This window comes from Cuculus canorus, chromosome 1 (assembly GCF_017976375.1).
Source record: "Cuculus canorus isolate bCucCan1 chromosome 1, bCucCan1.pri, whole genome shotgun sequence".
In the NCBI taxonomy this organism is placed as follows: Eukaryota; Metazoa; Chordata; class Aves; order Cuculiformes; family Cuculidae; genus Cuculus; species Cuculus canorus.
Genome location: NC_071401.1, coordinates 175,326,912 through 175,339,192, shown reverse-complemented (window position 1 = coordinate 175,339,192; position 12,281 = coordinate 175,326,912). Strand labels below are relative to the sequence as shown.

The 12,281-nt window shown below is 38.4% G+C and overlaps 1 long non-coding RNA gene across 1 annotated transcript in view; it reads left to right on the top strand.

Moving 5' to 3' along the window:
• Positions 1 to 1,904: 1,904 nt before the first annotated feature.
• LOC128850951 (uncharacterized) overlaps positions 1,905 to 12,281 on the top strand; it is a 32,730-nt gene continuing 22,353 nt past the window's right edge. The window contains exons 1-2 of the long non-coding RNA XR_008448217.1: positions 1,905 to 2,505; positions 3,536 to 3,616. This is a non-coding gene — a long non-coding RNA (uncharacterized LOC128850951). The remainder of the gene's footprint in view (positions 2,506 to 3,535; positions 3,617 to 12,281) is intronic.

The following is a 12,281-nucleotide window of genomic DNA, read 5'->3' as shown; positions in this document are numbered from 1 at the left end:
GAAGTATACTGAAGTCCTATAAAGCTAATGGAATAATCTAGGGCAAAAAAGGCATGTAATTCTCTGCCCCAGGCAGATTTGCAGGGAAAAACATTACAATCTAATGAATACCATTTACATACCATTACATTAATGAAAGAATAATAGAGAGAAGCAAAGTGCTTTCATTAATGATAAATTTTAGAGTCAATTGAAAAGACAGATCATCTGGATTTATGGTCAGCTTCCCTTTAACAAATAACATGAAAACAAATTAACAAGAAAATTTATAACTAAGGAAACTGGTGGGTCATATTTGCACATTCAACATTTCCATGTGTTGTCTAACTGAAATGTTTTTGCAGAGAAATAATGAGTTTGCTGTTTAGTGATTTATTCCTTTGTTCAGTGTAATCTTGACTATTATAAGCAGCTATAGCAACACTTTCTTATTCTCCAAACAATTTAAATGTGTGCCAATTTTAGTGAGATTCAGAATATACTTAATTATTTTGGTATATGGCAAGGGTTGGACCTTGTGGAAATGTTTAAGACTATGCAAATTTTTCATTTCATTAAAGAACTAGGCACCAAAAGGTCATCTGTGTTTATGGTACTTCCTTTTCTTAACATCAAATTTCTATTGTTACTGATTTGTTTGGTGGGAATAATAAATCATTACTGTGAGAAGGCAAACAGCCTCATTTCTCTACAATTAGAAAAGAGCAGCTGTGTAGGCTGCCTTAATTTGCAGGCAGGTGAATAAATACTAAAATGATACTCAGATATTTTTCATGCTTTCCATACTCAGAAACTGAGAGATCTCTTACACTGTGTAGTCTGTTTGTTTCTACTTCTGAGAAACTCTCATTCTAGTATTTAACACAGGCTCTTTCCACACTTTAAAACCGCATTTTGTGTTTTGTGAAGACTACAGAATGTCAGTAAGTAAGAATATTGCTATATGTCTGTTTGACATAAATGCAACAAATTCCACAAGAAAAAGTTGCCACTCTCTAGCCAGGTAGATGTTTCGACCTTTGTTTCATTTTAACTGGGCATTAATTGGAAAGTTACACCATACATGATTGCTTTAAAAGATCAGTTTTGCACAATTCAGATTTTTCAGTTGTGGGAGAGGCACAGAATCATTTAGGTTGGAAAAGACCCTTAATATCATCAAATCCAACCACTGACCTAACGCTGACGGTCCACTACTAAACCATGTCCCTAAATGCCACATCTATATATCTTTAAAACACCTCCAGTTGTTTAAGAGAATTATAACGATACAGGCAGATTTTTTTCTCACATGTTCACAGAAGTGCCTTAAGATTCTTCCTGCCTTAGACCTAGCGGTACTAAAAGATTATAAGATACTTTACTTTCAAGCATTTAAATTTAGTCTTACTCACGAACATGAACTTATATGTAGAGTGACAACTCTTAATATAAAAATGAATTTCCAGCTTTGCAGAGGCATAATACTGCTGAACTGGGCATAATTTATCTCTGTGTGAGGTCTCTAGCCAAGCTATTTTTTTTAATTCAGAGACACAGAACTGCTGCATACAGATTTTCCTATTGTTTTTTTTCCTCCCAGTGGGTGGTAGTGAAATTGCTTCATATTTATTTATTTATTTATTTATTTATTATTTACTATTTCCTTTGTGACCTATTAAGTATATAACATTGCGCACGACCTGCTTAGCTCAATAGTCAGTCCAATGTATGATGGATACTTGGATAATTTGGATTAAGCAAAAATAGCAATAAGAAATTGATTACAAGCTAAGCAAAACCAACCCAGCTGCCTGACACTTACGCAGTTCATTCCAGATGCTCACCCTCCAGTGTAATTCACTCAGCGCTGATGAACAACGTGTGACGTGGCAGCCTTATTTGGGGGCTGCTGGAGCTGATGATCTACCAGCAGCTCATGGAGAGTGCTTCAGCACCACAGACCCCATCCTACGCCACCGCCTTGCCCCACTGGGCAGCTATGACAGCTAGGATCTTATCCTATATTTTATTTTCTTCTGATGACAGCTGTGATCACCACTGTTGGCTCCAATTTATGATTTCAACCAATAAAACAAGAATGGAGGACTGAGGAGAAGCTCACACCTCAGACTCTTCAAATTTTCATGATTGTTTTAAAAATTGGAAGGTTGGAATTTTGAGATTGAAGGACATCTGACCTGTGAGCATGAAGCTTTCATGAAGGATCTGTCTCTCAAGGAAACACCAGGCTTTCACAAGTTTGACGGTGTTGAGAGCAAGGAGTGTTCCTTCTAGTGACAGTAGCATTATGCCCAGATATCGCAACTGGTTGTACACTGGCCTCTCAAAATAACAGCAAGCACATGAAGGAATTTGGCCTTCCAGTGTTTCTCCAGAGATGTTGTCTGTAAATTATCCCAGAGAAGACTCCGCGGCTCAAAGTAGTTAGCCTGTAGTCTCACATGTTTTAAAAATGAGATCTGAGCATATCTTACGTAGATTGCATAGCTTCAGGATATACAGGTAATCTAGTCTTTTATTATTATTATTTTTAATCCTCCTATCCCATTAATCTTATCTAGATGCGTATCAAACTGGATGGAATACCGTTCGAAGAGGATAGACGTATTTCTTATGTAATGGTGTCTCTTTGGTAGCTCTAGTATCCAGGTTTCACTTTTGCATTCTCTGCTTTGAACCCTACAGGCTTTGGTGCTGCCAATAGCCCACTGTTCCTGACCGTTTGTAAGAACAGAGACGGAGAAGGAATACTTCCATTACACTTTTTCCTTTCATGGCAGCTTCTCATTGATTTAGCTGTTAAATAATTCAGAGGCAACAACCATCTGTTTAAGTCAATGTCCTGTTCCATATCTCCCCAGAGAAAAGACAGCAGTCCAGAAGGAAGCATCAAGTGTAATTTGCTGACTTCCTTACATAAATACTACTAAAAACTAAAATATTTTGCTCCTACATTTTCTTTCCCTTGAGCCAGAACAAGCTAATTCAGACTTTAATGAACCAGAGACTAATTTTAAATGGGAGACAATGGCCTTCCCTTAAACTAATTGCAAGGAAAGAGAAAGATCATAAAGGTTCAGTCCCTTGAACAGTTTTGGGAGTTTGAAGCAAAAAGAAACCAAAAAAACAACCCAAAAGAAGAGGGATTTCAGTTTTAGGGGCTTTCATGTACCTACTACATCTGTGCACATTGGATGAAATATTTTTTCCATGTGCCAACTGATTTAGTTCTGAAGCTGAGTCAGATTTAGATCACTTTGACATCTGCTTCACTCTACGTCAATCAGAAAGCAGCTTTTAAAAGCTAACATGTAATTAATGATCCAAAGTTTTACAGAATAATAGCAATCTGAGTCCACACTGTAGAAAATTCATTAATTCTGCATTTTTTAAAATTGATGATCATGTGAAATAATGATTCAGTATGTCCGTTAAGGCTGATAATATAGACATCCTTGAAATGCGATAGGTAAGCATGTAAAAAATGTCAATGTTTCTGATATTCAAATTTCTTTCTACTTGGTTTTGGCAGGAACATTGCTTAATTATGTGATGGACTCATGCCAAGACTCTCCCTTCTTTCTGCCACTCCAAATCTGAATAGATACTTCAGGTAATTTTGCCCATTATTTTGTACAGGGTTTCTCTACGTGAAATAAATTTTGAAAGACTGGAAGAAGGTAGAATCCTTGCCTGCGTTCAAATACATTTTTCAGTAATGGGAAGAGACAGCAAGGACAATCATGCATGAGAAATCTGATCAAAACAGGAGTAAGAAAACATTACTACAATTGTGATAACATTTTATAGTTTAGAACTTAGGTAATGCTGGACCACTGCATGGGTTGATCAGTAGATTGTTGGTTACAGACTGCTTTAGGTAGCACATGGGGAACCACGGCTTTTTCAAATTTTCTATGTCTCAGCAATTCCAAATACCACCTTTCAGGCTAAGATTCACTTCTCTTAAATTAACTTATTTAATGGATAGGTATCTAGCCTTCTCTAGTTGCTTGACTTCTGTAGTTAATGGGGAGGGACAGACACTTCCAGAAGGCAACTCATCACATCCTGACCCAGAGGATCAAGGTAGAGGGAGGGGCTGAGTTTCATTAAAGAGATGCCTGTCTCTCTATATTAGTGACTGTCCAGAACTCATAGGACTATTTTAGCCTAGAATACTTAATTTGAGAGGTATAGGCTTATGCAGGATAATCCTACTTGTTTCCAAATTTACATGAGACATAACAAACTGAAAAGAAGGTCACCAGAACTGTAGAGGCACTGGTTCCTTCAGTTTTCCTAGTAGCTTAAATCCAGATTTTCTCAGAGCTTCAGTATGATGGTGTATACACAGTTAAATAAAGAGATACAATCCAATTCATGTCAGCACCCACTGCTTTCTTTATTGTTATGGACTGCTCCTCCTAGCAGGTACTAGTGTCCATTCAGGTTTCTAAACCATTTCTTTTGGGTCCCTTCCCTCATGGCAACTCCTCTGAAGGTTGAGGTGTTATCACCTTATCTTTCATCCAGCTTTCTTTGATCTTTGTCCCGTAATCCAACAGTTCACACATTTGTTTCCGACTTTTCTCCCAAGCTCCCTTTTTTATTGCCATCTTGATAGAGACTTTTCCATTTTGTATATTTTTTAGTTTGTATTGACTTTTCAGATGAAATTGGTGAAATTATCTTCTTTTATTTTTTTTCATTACATCGCAGAATCACAGAACGGTAGGTTTGGAAAGGACCTCTGGAGATCATCTAGCCTCCTCATAAAGTGGGTTTACCTAGAGGACATTGCAGAGGAACATGTCCAGACAGGTTTTGAACCTCTCCAGAGAAGGAGATTCCACAGACTCTCTGAGCACTCTGTTCTGTCAGCCTCAAAGAGAAGAAGATTTTCCTTGTGTTCAGGTGGACCTTCCTGTGTTCCAGTGTGTGCGCATTGCCCCTTGTCCTGTCACAGAGTGCCATTGAAAAGAGTCCGTCCTCATCTCTTGACACCTGCCGTTTAGATATTTATAAGTGTTGATAAGATCCCCTCTCAGTCTTCTCCAGGTCAAACAGACCAGTCTGTCAGCCTTTCCTCGTAAGAGAGATGCTCCAGTACCTCACTGTCTTTGCGGCCCTCCTCTGGACTCTCTCCAGTAGTTCCTTGTCCTGCTTGAACTAGGGAGCCCAGAAGGGGACACAATATTCCAGATGTGGCCTCACTAGTACAGAGTAGAGCAGAAAGATAAGCTCTCTCATCCTCCTTGCCACACTCATCTTGGTGTACCCCAGGACACCATTGGCCTTTCTGGCCGCGAGGGCACATTGCTGGATCATGGTTAACTTCTTGCCTATGAGGACTCCTAGATCTTTCTCCACAGAGCTGCTTTCTGGCAGGTCACCTTCTAGTCTATCCTAGTTCAGGGGGTTATTCCTCCCAAAGTGCAGAATGCTTCACTTGTCTTTTCTGAACTTCATTAGATTCCTCTCTGCCCAACTCTCTAGCCTGTCTAGGTCTCACTGAATGGCAGCTCAGCCATTATTCCCAGTTCTGTATCACCTGCAAAACTGCTGAGGGTAAACTCTTTTCCCTCATCCAGGTCATTGATGAATACGTTGAACAAGACTGGGCGCAGTACTGACCCCTGGGGAACACTGCTGATCAGGCTTCCAATTAGACTCTCCACTGTTGATCACAGTCTTCTGAGCTCTGCCATCCAGACAGTTCTCAATTCATCTCCCTGTCCACTCATTTAATCCACAGCTCTTTATAAAACATTCCCATTCAATGTTCCAAAAGGCCTGGCACAGTTCCGCTGTCAATGATAATGATTTATTTTCTTTTTTTCTCAGATATTTTTTAGCCTGGGGCTGACTTGCTGCACATTGAGTCCATCAAGGACATTGCAAATTCATAACATGAACATTCATGCATTATAGATAAATAGTTTCCCCAAATCAGCCCATTGTATCGTAATGAATAATCTGCCTGAAAGAACAATTACAGGCATCAAAAAAATGTTGGAAAGTATTGATTTAGTTACTCAGTAAGTGTGAAATTTGTTTTAAATGAGAACAACTATCTCAAAATACTGCAAATTTCATACAATTTTTGGTTTCATCCTGGGTAATTCTCAAAATAATAATGGTGCTTCTTTTACCACTTGAAAAATACTAGGTTATTTCTTCACAAGATTTAAATACTCCTTTGGCCCGATAGAGAAGACATTTATTTACCTGAAATTCAAAACAATCTAAGTAATCTTTCTCATTATTCAACTCGATGTTAACTAGTTACCTGAGCATACATGAGTGTGTTTACCAATACCTAAGACTCCAGAAGGAGAAATATCAGAAATAACTAGCTTTTTAGTGAACAGTTTAGAAAAAAATGACTTAAGGTGAGGATTGATCATCACAGTGTTTCTAATCTAGCTACTGTTGTCAAGGCAATGAGGTTAATGTGGAGTCTCACTAAAACTGAGGTTTATTTTTCATGTGATTTTTCAGTCTAATATTATGGTCTTTGAACCTATAAGGAGATAAATGAGGCTTCATATTTGAAAGAAGTATCTGCTTAGAGATGGGGCCAAAGAGCTCCAGCTTGTTTTGCATTGCTAGCTATCCCCAAAGAACAACTTACTGACTTCTATTTTCTATTTCAAGTATATATTTTCTAATAGTGTAATTCCCATGGTAAGGGGTGCTGTCTATCAGGCTGCTCAGCAAAAATCCCTGGATCTAAGCGGGGGCATCTGCTTAGTCTTTTGATTTCTGAATTTTATTTAAATGTTCCTATCACTTTCAATGGATTTTTGAACAGGTTTAGAAGATCAGAGGACCTAATTGTACTTTGTTATCACGATAGTGACTTAGAATAATAGATTCATAGAAAAATAGACTTACATGGGCTGGAAGGGATCTTAAAGATCATTTAGTTCCAACACCCCTGCCATAGGCAGGAATACCTTCCACTACATCACATTGCTCAAAGGCTCATCCAACCTGGCCTTGAGCACCTCCAGGAATGGGACATTCACAACTCCTCTGGGAAACATGTTCCAATGCCTGACCACTCTAAACAGGAAGAATTTCTTCCTTGTATCTAATCAAAATCTACCTTCTTTAAGCTTAAAGCTGTTGCCCCTCTTCCTATCACTATACTCCTTATTAAAGAGTCCTTCCCTGTCTTTCCTGCAGGCACTCTGTAAGTATTTGAAGGCTGCTGTAAGGTCTTCCCAGAGCCTTTTCTTCTCCAGACTGAACAACCGCACTGTCTCAGCCTGTCCTCATACAAGAGGTGCTCCAGCCCCTTGATCATCTTCATGTCTCTCCTCTGGACCCACTCAAAAGTTGACCATTCTTGAGTCTTTTAGTTATAGTAATTCATGGATTAATGAAAGACTGATTATTTTTATTTGACAATCATTAGGAAATGTTCATTTTGGTTCTGCCATTTCCCATTTATTTTAATCTAATATAGTCTTATTTTTCTTGACAATATGAAACTTAATAGAAAGGGATTCTTAGATGCACTTCTCTTTTGGAAACTGTGTGCTCCAGGAAACATTTCCCTAAACTCAGTAACTAAGTTAAATTACAGAGACACCTCAGATGAAGAATCTTATTTTTTTCTTTCTAATGTCCTGCATTAAATGCTTCCATTTATTTTTCCAAAAGATGAAAGAGGTGTTCAATAGTGAAATACATTTTAGACTACTGAAACCCTTTAATCAGCTGCTTATACTAATATCATTAGCTTTCCTTTCTAGGAAAAGCCAGAATAAATATTTTGAAAAGTAGGGTTCCCATACACAGAGAATGTAATAAAATCTGTATCAGAATACTACTGGGCATCAGAGTTGCTTGGAAACAAATGGGCATGCTTCATTGCTATTTATCAACTTCCAAGACAGAGTTCTCTGAAAGAAGTTTAGTCAAGTCTGAGAAAAAAAATCCATGAGCCTATTTCTGTTCAGGAACTGGTAATACATTAAATCTGTCCTGTAGAATCTACTTATCTTTAATATATGCTTGCTCTTATTGTTTCCCTGGGAAAACTGAAGACATCTCAAACTATATTTTTGGCTGAGTTTTTTCAAAAGGAGGCTATTTTTCTCCTCTGCCTAGAAGACTCTACTTGCTTTCTGTTGTCTTCTGCAGTCAGAGGTATATGTAGGAAATAGAAGTGATTTAGCAATTTCAGGTTTTAAAAACCATTTAAAAATCCCTATATTTTTGAGTTTTGGTTTGCTGCTTTTCTGGCTAGTTGTAACAAAACATCGGTTATCTTGCTTTGTACTCAAAGCGCTAAGCTAAACCAGAGCATATTAATACATGGTGGTGATTTGAAGGCAGAAAATAATCTCACATTTCATTTATATTGCTTTTAGCACTAGGATTGGAACAACTTCAAGATTTAAAACTAAGTTGAGAATTCATCACTTCTATCTTCACTCATCTTGAAGTTTGGTATCTATCTCACACTTGTTGTCTGTAGCCATAACAGGTTAAACCTTCCTTATAATGTTTAATGCCATTTGGGATGGTAGAATGAGTCTCTAGATGTACATATGAGGGGATTTGAACTTAATTTGCTAAAGTTGAACAGGTTAGTTACACTCTGTGTTTCTTTTGATATGCTTGTTTAATTCCCATTAATATCAGCAAGAACAGAATATATTGTTCACTTGATTTATACTATTTTTAATACTGCCTGCCAAAATCATTAAGATTTTACATGATAGATATGAAGTATGGAAGGTCCAGAAAAGCTCAATTCTGTCACAACGATAAGTGAGAATTCAGACAGTTTTTAATTGCAATAGTTTCTCACAATTGAGAAACTTGAAAGTTGAGTCACTGAAATTTTTTTTAGCAGGACATGGTCAGTGTTACTGTTTACTCTTTTCTTTACATTTAGAGTGTCCAGGTAAACAAAATCTGTGGCAGCAGTTCAAAACTGGGTCAAAAGTTAAGTTAATTCAAAGTTAAGTCGATAAACAAATCGTAAAATTGGTTCAGGTATAGACGTATATTTTCATTGGATTCCAGCAATTTATTTTGGAAAATAATTTTTGCTCTCACAAAACTTTCAGATTCTTGATTTTGCAGCTCTATGATGTGCCATTTTTTAAATCTCAAACATTACTTTGAGAAATCTCTTTAATTTGTATTTTTATTCTCTATAATTTTTACCAATAATTGAGATTGTCTTAAGTGGTGGGTTAAGTTTGGCTGGCTGCAAGGTGATCACCAAGCTGCTCTCTCACTCCCTCTCCTTAGGAGGACAGAAACAGACAATAAGATGAAAAAGATCTAGGGTCAAGACAAGGACAGGGAGATTGCCCATCATTTATTTTCACAGGCAAAGCAGATTTAGCATGAGGAAGCTTAGTTAAATTAATTGTCAACTAGTGAGAGTGTAGGATAGTGAGAAGCAAAAAAAAAACAATTAAAACCACCTTCCCCCCATCTTCCCTTGTTCCCAGGCTGAACTTCATTAATTCACTCCTGACCCATCTACCTTGTCCTCCTGAGAGCGCAAGGGGGACGGGGAATGGTGGTTAAGGTCAGTTCATAACATTTTGTCTCCACCCCTCCTTCTTCCTCATGTTCTTCCCCTGCTCCAGCATGGGGTTCTTTCCACGCGATACAGTCCTTCATGAACTACTCCCACATGGATCCTTCCCATGGACTGATGTTCTGCAAGACTGGCATGGGTCCTTTCCACAGGATAAAGTCCTTCACGAATGGACTGCTTCAGTGTTGGCCACAGCTTCTGTCAGGAGCCTGCTCCTGCATGGGGTCCTCTCCATGGTCTTCATTTTCCTTCAGGGTACAACCACCTGTTGCAGAATAGGGTCCTCTATGGGCTACAATGTGGGTATTTATTCCACTATTGTCTTTCATAGGCTGCAGGGAAACAAGCTGCATTACCATAGTCTTCTCCATGAGCTGCAGAGGAACCTCTGCTCTGGCATCTTGAGCACCTCCACTCCTCTTTTTTCTATGACCTTCACATCTGCTGGGCTGTTTTTTTCACATTTTCTCACCTCTCCTTCTCACAGATCCTGTTTATAATTTAACCCCTTCTTAAGTATGTTATCAAAGACATACCAGCAGAATTGTTGATGGGATCAGCTTTGGCCAGCATCAGGTCCATCTTGGAGAGGCCTGGAACTGGTTCTGTTGGACACAGGGCATGTATTTTCTTATCACAGAAGCCACTGCCGCAGCCTTCCTGTCTTCTGCCCCTGCCAACGCCTGGAAACGTAAACTAAATACACCATCTAGTATTATAAAACTTTCGTGCGGGTTTGCCTGGAAGATAACAATAGCATCTGAATATCTCTAAGCTGCTAGACGGAAGTATTTTTCTGCATTAGAAAGATAAAATGATTGATAGTACCAGTTCTCCCATTATACACTGAAGAATACGGGAGAGAATTTGGCATCTTCTTAGAGAAACTTAAAGGTTAACACTGCATACTGGTTATTTTGAGCATGCAAAATCATTTTAAACAGCTCTGAATGAGTATTGTAAAATGATTTATTGCCTTCTGTCTGCACAAAAACTATATCTCTTCTCTGGAGATCATCACATTCTTTTCAGATGTCAGAAGGTTTCACAAATAAACTTTGAGATGGTGATAAGTGTTATTCCTCAGCAGGCACTGTTTTGGACTGCTGTATTGCAGCACTGATAGACATGAGCTGATGTCCATGTGTAACCATATCTTTACCTTCCCCTAGTGATAAGGACTTGCAGTTCGGTGTAACAGTTCTTAAAGAGTTCAAAGTAGGGGTCATCAGCTTATTTCTATAGTGTATCTAAGTATGTGCTTAAACAAAAATCGTTCATGTCACACTTACCCTAAGATCTTTTGCAAAATAAAACTGTCTTTTACATGTTGTGGCCGCATCTTCTAAAAGAATACACATTTTGAATGCATGCTGGACTATAGCATAGTCAGCTAACAAATGTCAGTGCTGGAGCTGATCTCACTTATCATCACCTATCTTCCTCATAATTTTGGTATTACTTGTCTGTCTTCAAAGATACCAATTACTTTCTTGCTGTAGTGTCTGTTATCTTGGCAGTCATGTGAATGTTGCAGATTAGTGTTTGAATGTAATTAAAAGCTAAGCGTATTTGTTTTCTACTATTTTCAGTCAAACTTATCATCTGGCAGCTAAAAGAACATCTTATTCTCATCTTTTATAGTTAAATAGTGCTCTCTTCCTGGAATGAAACCATAACATTTGGCAACCAAAAATCACCAAAGAAAATTTAATAAATAAAAAAAAGAGCAATTAATTTTGGTTTCTTTTCCCCCTCCAGCCCCCATTAGATACAGCTAGCTACATCCTTATCATCCCAAAAAGTTCCATCTGCTAAATTTTCTCTTACAAAATATAAAATAAATATTTACTACTTCCTCAAATTTGCAACCTAGCAGTGATTTTTTATACAAAGAAATGACACATTTTGAAGTGTGATGCTCTGTAAACTCATTGAAAGGGAGTGTACTTGGGGTTATCACGGAATTTTGATTGTCTTTCTTCTGCAGTATGCTGCATGACTCCTATGGTTGCAAATGCTTTCATTAGCAATAAAATCATCAGAGCTTCTTTTAGACAACTCATTCCTGTTAATCTAAGTCTTTTGTTACACCTTAAACTCTCATTACAATTTACAACTAAATCTAACCATATATCTTTACTCCCACAGTTTTTTGCTCTGTGAGTTTTGACGTGTTATACAGTCTAATCTCCTTCCGTGAGTCTTTTTCTGACTGCAGGAATCTCAGAGACAGAAGGATCCTTGAATCAGTGCAAGACACCTATATACAGAGAGTGAGGGTTCTGTATAAGGAAGGATATCAGAATTTGAATCTGAGGCCCAAAACTGAACACAATATTTGAGGTTGGGCCTCACCAGTGCTGAGTCAGGGACAGAATCACCTCCCTGGTCCTGCTGGCCACTCCGCTTCTGATACATGCCAAAATGCCATTGGCCTTCTTGGCCACCCAGGCACACTGCTGGCTCATGTTCAGTCAGCTGTCCAAAACCCCCAGGTCCTTCTCTACCAGGCAGCTTTCTAGCCTCTCTTCCCCAAGCCTGTAGCACTGCGTGGGGTTGTTGTGACCCAAGTGCAGGACTACACTTGGCCTTGCTAAACCTCAACTTGCTGGTCTCAGCCCATAGATCCGGCCTGTTCAGATCCCTTTGTAGAGCCTCCCTACCCTCAAGCAGATTGGCACTTCCTCCCAGCTTAGTA